The following is a 12,118-nucleotide window of genomic DNA, read 5'->3' on the forward strand; positions in this document are numbered from 1 at the left end:
AAGGTAATTGTTATGCATTGCTCCCGGTTTGACCCAAGTGATCTTTGAATTGTCATGACCAGGGATATACCCATGTAGACTGGCATGGTTTGAATTTCCACAAGGAGGGTTGAACCCTGATCAGACAACCCTAGCCCAACCCTGGTAGGTGGTGTGAAAGAGGTATAAGTATCCAAAAATCATCCACAGTCATGAACCAGACTGACACTATTTCTGACGTAACATCGAGGCGGATGCATAAAAGAAGTTACTGACATGGTGGTACAAAAATGGAAAAGGCACAAACGTTCAGACATTTTCTCGTTCTCCAAGGAACAAAAATCTTTTAGCTCCTCTGGTAAACTGCTGCTATCTCTCCATTTCGTGCCCCAAGCAACCTCACTTAGAGCCTTCCCCTCCAGGGAGCTTTTTCTTGGCAAACAGGGCTGTTTATTTTACTAAAACAGGCCCTCACTTCAGCTGGTTTGTCTAATTAAAATGTTGCAAAAGCGTTGAGGAGTAGGTATTTTATTTAACAGCTAATTGTGCTTACGCCAGGGACTGGGATATTTTATGCATACACTTTCCAGGATCTTGGGGGAAGAACACAATTACACACACACACACACACTTTCTTGCTCATTGGTGCGATGAATTTTAAACAGTCAGGAGTATCGAGTTAATCAGTGAGAATTCAGTGGGGGAATATCAGGTTGCCTTTTAACAGGGGATGATGCATGTATGATTAACGAACAGCTCCCCATTGAACTGAACAGAATAATTGTCTTGTTTACCAACAGGTGTTTTTAATCTAGACACAGGAATTAACAATCCTCGTTTGTAAGGGCGCTCAGGGGTTGTCATGTTTGAGATGAAATGACTTTGCCATTTTTCCTTCCGTCAACAGCTCATGTCATCCTAATTGAGTGTTTTTAAGTTAATGAATTTAGAAAGGACAAGGCGCAGTCACAAAATAAATGCTTTGTTAGTGTTGTTTCTAGTGGACATTCACAAACCTAGTGTTAAGGATGTTCACTATGAGTTTGTGTCAGTACTTTTTTAATACAGCCCTTAAGTTGTTGAACTGTTCACACTTAAACAGTCATACCCAAACACACAGTTGCATCTGTAAGTACAACCACAGACTCATACGGGGTTGGCGGGGATTCATACAATGCATTGGTGAGGGTGTGTTGTTTTATGGCAGACAATGAAATACGATCCAGGAAGTCCAGTTGGAGTAATAGATAAATGGGTTAAAATACTTATCAAATGCACCAAACACTGGGGTTTCTAATGCTCCCAGACAGGATTTTACAATTAGAAAGTCATTGAGGCAAACATTTCGTACATTCACATTACAAAGTACTCTACCAGGAATGAGTGCTTGCATGTATTTCACTGGCCAACACAGTGCAGCAAAAGTTGAGGTTGGTTAAAAAGGGCCTCAAGGGCCTTGCTCAAGGGCCCCTCGGTGGTGATAATGGGGAAGAGACACTTCAGTTGTTTAGTGATCAAACCAGCAACATTCACAAGCCCACAATGACTAAAATATGAAGGGCTGCAACTTATAATTATTTTCATTGTCGATTTATCTTCCGATTATTTTCTTAATGGTTTAATCGTTTAGTCTCCTTCATAATGTCCCAGAATCCAAGATGACATCTTTAAAAACGGTCCAAAACCCAAAAACATTCAAAGTACAATCATATAAACAGCAGATCATTACACTGGATGGATGGCTTTTTGCTTGATAAATGACTTGAAAAATGACTCAATGAATCCATTATCAAAATAGTTGCTGATTAATCAATAAGTCAATTGATACATTTTTTTTTTTTATCAAGTACTCTTTTCATTTAACTTAAACATTTACTGTAGGGCTATTGTACTGAATGGCATTGTAAGGTGTTCACGGTCCATCCCTGTAGATTCCTTTTAGCAGACGTGATGCCAGTGGGAAATAAATGCATGACATTTAATTATTTGTACTCCCTGTTCTTTGGATATTCTGTCATTTTGGCAACACAAGGCAAATCCCCTTACTTGAGTGTTATCAATATAAACTACTATCAGGATTTCTTTTCCTCTAATGAGGTGTTAAAAACACTCGGGTTGTGGTATTCATTGGTTTAGGATGGTTTGGAGGAAAGTGTGAATTTGGTGAAGATATTGAGGCAGTAAGGAAGAGCGGGCGTGGGGGGGAGGGGGGTCCTCAGTGAGAGTAAAGCGTAGCTTGTATTACCTTTTCACACGTCAGCCTGAAGCTGACAGGTTGCTAAAGCAAAGGTATTTTAACATCCAATTTCAACAGTTTTGTGTGAAAATGAAAACGGAGAGAGAGAGAGAGCGAGAGGGACCTAAACTTGGCAATGGATGGAGGTTCTCTCCTATGTCATTTATTTTATTCAGTAAAAGAACCAACTGTGTATATCCCTACTGTCATTTCTCACCTATACTGAAAAGAAAAAGTAGTGGTTTTAAAAGTGCTGGATGGTATTGGTTCAAGAGATTTGTGATAGATGATTGCAAGCCACAATACCAGGAAAAAAAAAACGTTTTGGAGCTGCCTTTAGCTGATGTACCACACCTGATTTAGTCTCGCTTTGCTAGTCTACACAGCATTCCGGGATGGGAGAAAAACGTGTTCTGGTTTATTGGCATCTCTTTAAACCAATCACAATCGTCTTGGGCAGTGCTAGGCACTGGGAAAAGCTGCGGTGCCGCTGCAAAATAGCCTCGGGAAGGAACTTGTTTTGGTGGAACAAGAGTCTGTTCAAAAGTTGTTTTAGTCGTGCAACAGAAAACTCAGATTGGACAGATAGTCTAGCTAGTTGTCTGGATTTACCCTGCCGAGATCCAAGAAAAGGTTAACCATAGTCCTTCTAAATCGACCAGAGTTTAAAATGCCAACACAAAGGAAGCCCAAGGCAACGGACCTCCGGCCTAAATGACTGAAATCTGGCGGAATTTTCGTCGGCAATGGAGCAATCCCAAAAGTGGAACATTGAGGATATAGACTACACCTGATGTGAAACTGCTAAGCTTGTACACAATACATCTTACAATGTAAATACAGGAGAAAAACATTAGTTGTTTGTTCAATTGCGTTAACATTTGCTATGTTTAGATTCAGTGCAAAAGTAGGAAAAAAAGTGTGATGATCCAGAAAAAGAGTGTGGAGGTCAGAATTGTAGATGGGTGTAGAACGTGTTTGACTGCGACACAAGAGGCTGGGGGGGTCAACGTTCAATACTGGTTTGCTTCATACACATAGTCTGATCCTGATCACAATCCTTTCTTAATCTAACCAAAGTAAAGCTTCAACATTAATTCCTGACCTTGATGTTAAATGTCTGATGCTGGATGTCAGAACATTTAGCCAGAGTCTTCGTGACAAAAGGAGTCAGCAGTTATCACGGACCATTCAACAGCTTAAGATCTCTTCTGGTAAACCCTAAAAACAAAACCGGTAAGGCTGCACCCTGAAAGTTGAATATTTGAATGATAAGTCGTGACTGAGAAGTGGAGCAGTCATTTCCTTTTTTTTTGTCAGTCAATGTGCAGCTACTTCTGGGGACATTTGCTATTATCGGCAAAAAATTTAGCGTAGTGTAAGCTATTTTATTGAGTTGCCTCTTAGTAAAATGCTCTTTTATTGTGAAGGGTAAACACAGAAGAAGTGAAGCTAGCATTATGTGCTGCCGTTGTCAATATGGGTGTCTTTGTTCACGCTGGTTCAGACTACGGAGCCTCCTGTTTTTATTTTATCACCCTCGAGTTAAACACACACACACACACACACACACACACACAAAGGGATAACTTTGCTCGTTTACTTTATTACGTGCACGTCTTTGTTGCCCTGCACGTCCCGCCAAGCCACGTTCAAAAATCTGGAAGCTCAATAAGTAGTTGGTTGTTACTATATAAAAAAAAAAAGAAAAGAATAGTCTAATATTAGTATTGAACAGCCAAATCCGATTCGACTGACAACGTTTTAAGTCCTAAGGACTAAAATATATGAGTAGAGAATATGGCTTAACTTACATTTTTAACTTGTTTACAACTGTCTAAACTGCCAAGTGATCACCATGCATAATCATAACAGCAATAGAAGCATGGCATAAGGCAGAAAACTACTGGACAAAATGCTTCAAATTATTCTCTGTTTAAGTTATTAAATTAAAGTGAAAAAGACTACAAAAGCAGCAAAATGTTATACTCTGATTTTCTTTTCTTTTTCGACCAATGCTGATCACAAAAAGTTGATAAAACATTTAAAAGAATGATTCCACATTCATTTTTTTTGCCGAGAGTAAGCTACCACTCTCATGTCTGTACGGTAAATATGTAGCTGGAGTCAGCAGCCAGTTAGCTTTTTCACTCAGTCACTAATTTACATTTACACAAGTATACAACCTCTTTTCTGCTATTTAAAATAAATCATAGTATCCACACCAGATTGAGGCTAAAATTAGAGCCATTTTTTAAAGCCCTCCTCCCCTCCAGTGAGCCTGGTACGATCCCATCCTATTTAGAAAAGGGTTAGCCAGGATTAAAGGGTGTTTTCTGTCGCTCTTATCTAGTGTTTGAGCACTTGATCACGGAGGCGTGCCCTAATCCGAACATCGATGCGGTTCCATCAACACACTCTTCTGAAGCAAAGGGGATGTTGGGTCTTGTTTAGATGGGGTCACACACACACACACACACACACACACACACACACACACACAGAGAAACACACAGATCCCTTTTTAAAAAAGGAACACTGTTTCTGCTGTTGCTCGCTTTGATAGTTGATGCCAAACGTCTAATCTCATAAACTTCTGCTTGTTCTCTGTTGACGGACTCAAGATTTAAGATCTGTGAAGCGTATGTGTGTGTGTGTGTGTGTGTGTGTGTGTGTGTGTGTGTGTGTGTGTGTGTGTGTGTGTGTGTGTGTGTGTGTGTGTGTCTCAGGTCTGTGTGGGTTTGTTTGGAAATCTAAGTGGGAGATTAAGTCAGGTTGGTTGATCATCAGTGGATTTGTTTACAGCCGGCTTTAGACAGAGATGATAAGCTTTTTATGTCAGATCTGTCATGAATAATTGCAAATGTTTGGGGCTTCTGATGTGTGTAACATGATAGCCCACATGTGATGGGGGCTTTCCATCAGTGTAGTTAAGCAATCAGCAATTGTGTCATTTTTAAAAATTACTTTTAATACCATTTATTATTATATTATTTATCACCTTAAATTTGAGAATACATCAACATGCATCATCAACATGCCCTGGATTTCTTTCAGTTACCCGGCTTCACCTAACCTAACAACCGCGGTCCCGCATAAGCTGTGTCATGACAGTGGTTAACAACTAGTTCAGTCAACCCAGGGTTTCCCAGGCCAGCGAAGCGCACGTTCACATAAAAGAGGCGGGGTTTGCACAGCACGACCAATCGCAAACATCTACCAGAGCCACATATTTTACATAGGAGCAGCAAACTATAATTCTACATAAATATGAAGAACACAGACACGGTTTTACAGGCAAAACGCAGGAAGGAGAGCTGTTATGCGTAAATCACAAAGCTTATCAATATCACTTCCCCATCAGTCAGGCACAAGATCTGACCATAATTACACTTTTGCTTTCCATAAACTGCTTTAGCCTATTATTTTATCAGTTGCAACCCTGGCAGTGGTAAGCAATCGCGAGAGAAAATAAAAAATATAAAAACATAATTCAAACCGATGTGCGCATTGGCAACACCTGGCTCAAGAAGCCGACAAATAGCCTATACGTAATTCCCTCCGCTGAAAATATATACATCTTTCATAAAAATACCCATCAGGGAATGTTAATGGGGTTGTCACTCTCTAAATGTTTTAACTTTTATGAGCGTACCTCTCTCTCTCTCTCTCTCTCTCTCTCCGCGCACGGAGCTCCACCTGATCTTCTAAGAATTGTGACGCCGTTATCAATCGAGTATTGATTGGTCAGTAGGCGGTGCTTTTACACCGGTTGATCTCTAATCTCCAACATAACCTGCTCCCGAGGTTAGATGTTCAGCATAAATTATCATGGCGATTTAACCCGGTAACAAGTGATCCACCGTCGTGATACACAAAACACTGGGTTAAAACTGAAGTTACCTCGTTAACACCAAATCTTGCTTCGTAGTACAGGCCTCTGGAGTGCTAAACTTTGTTGTGATGCAAATTATAATATGACTACAGACACATTTCAATCTTCCACTTCCATTTTAGCCTATTAAAAGATGTGGGAAAGAAAATTAATTAACCACAAGGGCTCAAAAAGTGCTGGACTTAGGGCAATGGTTTCAAAACGAAAGATAACAAATCATAGATTGGTTGAATTGAACACAAAGACCATTTAAATTAGCAATTGTATTTAGGGCAAGCAGCGAACTGGGGAAAGGCGGAAATTGGAAACATGGTTAACAGCAGAAGATGAGAGTTCAACAATGAAATGCACAATAAAATAATCATGCTCTAGATTTTCATTAACATACCCATTTCAGAGTTTATAGGCTTATGTCTACGAACAAGGCAGATATAGACAGACTGAGTATGGTCAAATGAGAAAAAAATGACCCTCTGCTTCCCTTGTGGGCCTGCTGGCTATTTGACAGGACTGTAGATCATACTCTTAGATGAGTTGTAATTGCAAGTGACTGTTCTGTGTTTCTCAGAAGTGGTCGTGTGCGTGTGTGTGTGTGTGTGTGTGTGTGTGTGTGTGTGTGTGTGTGTGTGTGTGTGTGGTGGAAGGGGGGGGGGGTCAGTGGTGTTTTTGTTTAAATAAAAAGAAGTGTTGCATTGGCTGTGGATTCTTTAGGAAATTGCTGTCGCACACACAGGGGCTGGAGCCGGGGCCAGGCGACGGAGAGAGGAGAGTCTGGCTCCCAGCACCATTACTATGCCTGCTGGAGCCACGGAGGCCAAGCTGTGTGTGAGAATGAATGTGTATTTTGATAGTACTGCAAGCTTTTGGGGGCCAAGCTGGACACGGGTTGGATATGTAACTGTGGGTGTAGGTACTTGTGATAGTATTCTATTTGGGCTTAAAAAGATGTAATGTTATTAAATCTTCCTCTTTTGAATCTACATCCTTTTCACAATACATGCTTGCACTTTGTCGTTTAGGTTTGATCTCCAATGTATATACAAGCTCTTTGTCCATCTCTCTATCTCAGTTCTTTACAGTTAATAAAGATTTAATTAAGGAACCAAAATCAATTCTTATTGTGTGCTTGTGTCTATATTTTGATTACACAGAAAGATTAATATTGAATGGGGGGGGTACATGTGTACTATGTAGGTGTTTTTTTTTTTTTTTACACATCACCAAAGTCCTTGTTAAGAAGGTAAAGCTATAAATCTCTGCAACGCAAACGGAAAGCTGGAGTCGCCACTCTGGAGAAAAACAGACTAAACACTGATGACCCCCAATGTTGACCTTACACACACACACGCATGCACGCACATACATACGCGCGCATTTTCTGACCTGCTGTCCCAATGGTTAAGTTTCGGTCTAGCTGGTGAAGCAAACCAGAGTAAAAGGTCAGTATATCATAAAAAGTTAGTAATTTCATTTTCAGGATATTCGGAGGTGGGCAACCAAAAAAACAGCATGTTCCTCTTAAAAACTGTGCCAGTGCATATTTTATATTATTGGAGCAATGATTTTTTTTATAATTAACCAATTAATTAGCTGGGTGAAAAAAGCACTTTCCAAAAAAGCTCCTGCACAACTATCTGACTTGCAAAAATACCTTTTGGTACTAGACCTTCATCAGGCATTGCCTGGTCAACTTTTGACTTACTCGTCCACTCTTTTCAGCTCTTAAAAGCAAGACTAATTGGGGATTGTCCAATAATCTATTACTATTAATTGGAATTTTCCTGTATGTCATTGACGCACTATGCAGCAAGCTCTAAAAGTGATTAATTAAATGAATACGTTTTGGTTATATTATGCCGAAGGGGGCAAAGAAAATGTTTGTTTGTTTTTTTTCCCCTGAATCGACATAGTTCAAGTGAGGGAGCATAAGAGATGAAATGTTGATATATGATAAATCTGCAATTTAACACACATTTCTTATAGAAATACAAAGAGCTTGATCAATCAGATCTGTGACAACCATTTTCATTGTTTGAGAAGGGATGAGCAGTTATGAGAGTCTCTGTCTCCCTCTGCTGGAACAGACTGGTGAAGGCAAGGCAGCAATTCGACCAGCCTGGTAACCCAAGTCCCAGTGACTTCAATTTGCCCCCCAAACTCCTTAGATCGACCTTTGACCTGATACCACACACTGGGGCGACCTCATTTATCACCTGGATGTGGAGTGTTGTGATAGGGGGGGGGGGGGGAAGAGGGGGTTGGAGGAGTGTATATGCCAATGTTGGTTTTTAAGGGAGAGTGTGGCTTTTGGGGATGTAAGCACTCTTGAATGGAAAGGAGGCTTTTATGTACATGTACAAAAGTTACAGACAGAGAGACGCTGTCTGGTTAGATTCTGATTGGCTGGGGAGGGGGGGGGGGATGCAGAGAGGTCAGGGAGTCAGGCCTGATGAATGTTTTGTGATACTCAGAAGGGGTCTCCATGAGGGGGGGAGCACAGTGTGGTGTGGTTTGAATTAGAGACAAATTGACTTCTTAAAAACCTTTGTACTTACTGTTGTGGCTAGGGCTGCTCCTGAAATGAGCAGAGAAAATGTGAAAGACATCATGCTTATAACAGAAAGGTGCACCAACAATTTCATTTCTGCTTATTTTTGCCAATTGTTCACCTTTTTTCTTCCAATTTGGGATGCCCATTTCTCTATGCACAGCATCCTTGTCACTGCCAACCTTATATCACCTATGCTCTGTGTTGCCAAATATTAACAAAGGGACACAATGAGATTTAGTTGAAAGTGCAACAGGCTTCAATATTTCAACCAACATAAGATCGAATATGGAGTTTTTGAGAGACAAGCAAAATCTCAAGAAAACACCAACAAATTGTGTTTTAATTACTTCTGAGTGAAAAAGACTTTGTTAAACAATGAAATTCAGTCTGTGCTACAGAAATGAAATATTGCTCAGTAAGTCCTCTAAGCTACCCCTTTTCTTCCCTTTTAAACAGTTCATCAGTTTGACTTTTAAACAACTCCAAATCAAGAGAAACACCACTCACTTTCAAATTAAATTAGTTTATAAAATGGGTTGTTGTGATGCGGAACCTCGTCATATGCATGTAGCACACATATCAACATTAGCACTAGTGGTTGACGAATTTGGGTTTTTCAATGGCTGATGCCGATATTAACAGAGCAGGGTGGCCGATGGCCGATATAATGCGAATATCACGTTGTTGTTGTTTTGGATCTAAAAAAAAAAAAATACACCAATTTAATAATGATAAATAAGTTAAACATTGATGAACTTAAATGAACATTTATTTAACACCGTTGTTGTCTGCCTCGTCTCTGTTTAGTCTGTGTTTAGTTTTCGGCTGTAACATGCAGCATAGTTTGGAAAAAACGACAAACGTCCTTTTTTTAAACATTTCGTTGTTGTGTGGACGGCCCCTAAAAGGCTACACAGTTACATTTGCTTACTGTCCCACAACCATCCCAAATGACAAATCTGATAAATGTTTTACTTGTCAGGAGTAGCAGTGGGGGCTGGGGAGTTTTTCGAGCCCTGTAAGCTAGTAGCTGGTTGAAGGATTGCTACCGTGATGCTAACGTATGCCTGTATAAGGGTGAAATTGACACAATGGGAAGCGCCAACTTCGTTCTACAGCAGCCACACTCACAAGGCTGACTGCGGATATGTCTACAGACACTTTTTGTTAATCGGCCCCGTCAGCTCATGCATTGACCGATGCAGATAATCTCAAAATGGCAATATAGGCCCGATGAATCAGTCAGCCGATAACTAATTAGTACACACACAAACATAAACACTCCCGTTAAGTGAATGCTGAATGCTACACAAGGTTTGTCTGAAATGCTAAGATGCTAAATTGTTTCACCCACCAGGACAACAAAATGCTAACATGAATGAACACACCACATATTTCAAAGCAGCCACAGCAATTACGCACAGCAAAAACACTACAATGAAGAGTAAAAACTGCTAGTGAGAGGAAGAAAGTAAGTATGACAAAGGTATCCACATTCCCCAGAAGTGACAGGTAAGCAAAAACTAACAGCCCTTTTTCAACTAATTTTGACATGTCACAGTAGAAAACAGCACTGCTGCAAATAATGAATTGAATGATGGCGGAATTCCATTGTGCATGCTTGCTCACAGTCACAGCTTACTAGGACACTGGGAATGAACATAACCATGTTGATATTATTAGTAACATCTGTGCTTTTCCTACAATGACAAGTCAAAATGTCAGACAAATAAAACCCAACAAAGGTTAGTCCTCATGATATCTATATAGGCCTTTATACATAGATACATGACATTCTGCCAAACCTAAAACAACCAATTCCCTTAGCTTCCCCACTTTGGATCTATAGGCTATGTTATAATGAAGACCTAGAACCAAGACATATCTTAAAGAAATCAAATGAAATGGCCTTAAAGTGCCCGGCAGCAGTAATAAGAAGTTCTTATCACTCGTTTCTTATGTATACTGCAAAAGAAGCATCACCGACAGGATATAACAGTTCATTTTTTTTAAAACAGTGCAATGAGAATATGTCTTTGATTGTGTTATGTGTGTGTATAGAGCTACAATGTCAACCAATCTAAAATGTAGTAATATATATATAGTTGCAACTAATAATCATTTTCCCTTTTGATCCATCTGTTGATAAGTTGTAGCCTACTATTCCTGGATTTAATCTTCTTGTCTGTAAAATAGTGAAAAACGCCCATCACAATTTCTCAGAGCCAAAAGTCTTGTTTTGAATCTGCTTGTTTTGTCCAAACAAATGTCCAAAACTCAATAGATAAACTAGCTAAGATGTTATATGCAGTGATTAAAAACAGAAAAAAAGTAGCAAATCCTCACATTTGAAAACTGGACTCAGTGACTGTGTTGCATGTTTAGCCTTCTTGATAAGCTGAATGACTAAAACAATAAATCAATGTTGTAAATATGCTATATATATATATATTAAAAAAAAATAAAAATACACTGCACTGTGAACCGTGACAAATTAAAGATCGAACTATCTTTCCTACAGTAGATTGTAGCACTCCCGCGTGTAGACTCCAGCTGAAGCTAGTTCAGCTCATTGGCAAGTATGCCTAGTTAGCTTTAGCTCATTTAGCTTTCCAACAGCAAGTCAAAATCCAGTACACCTGTAAAAACGGGGAAGGGGAAAGACAATATTTAGGCCTACGTTACAGTGTGGCATATATTACAGCCTGATATCTAGAGCAATTTCATTATAAATGGCAAATTTTTATAATACTTGTTGATACCATATGTATATGTATGTAGGCTAAAATACTCCGTCAACCCCAGCTGCCACGCTTTCTGATTGATGTTGACGAAACCGTGACGCAACATTTCTACCGATTAAACGCATAAGTATAGGCGTCCATGCACACAATATGGGACTGTCCCAATACCAACACCTGCGATCTTGAACATCTCAAGTAGCCTACTCGTTCACGCGCCGCCAGGTGGTAAACAAGTGTGTCCCAGGTATGAAGTATGCAAACAGCCTTGTACCTTTCTTAAAGGTACAATGTAACATTTCTGCATTAAAATGTCTAACGACTATACCTATGTTATATATTTTGTTGAGTTGTGTACTTACACTATCCTAAATGTGTCCAACAACGTTCAAACCCAGATAAATCTGTTATTTTATTTTAATGACACATAAAACCTCTGACCCCGCTGGTTCCTCTAACTTCCGTCAAATCACGGGAACCCAGATGATACGTTCGAGACTAATTGTAAATCATCCCAGATGTCCCAGAAAGAATAATAATACAGCTTGCGGCAGAAAATTACATATTGTACGTGTTTGTGATATGCTAAAGTCAGCATCTAAACACCGCAAAGTAATAGCAGAACCTCTACAGGTGGTTATCACGTATTAACACTACGTTGATGATACTAATAATATGGCATTTCTGACACTGACAAGATAAATATTAAATATATA

Source organism: Sander vitreus, chromosome 17 (genome assembly GCF_031162955.1).
Source record: "Sander vitreus isolate 19-12246 chromosome 17, sanVit1, whole genome shotgun sequence".
NCBI lineage: Eukaryota > Metazoa > Chordata > Actinopteri > Perciformes > Percidae > Sander > Sander vitreus.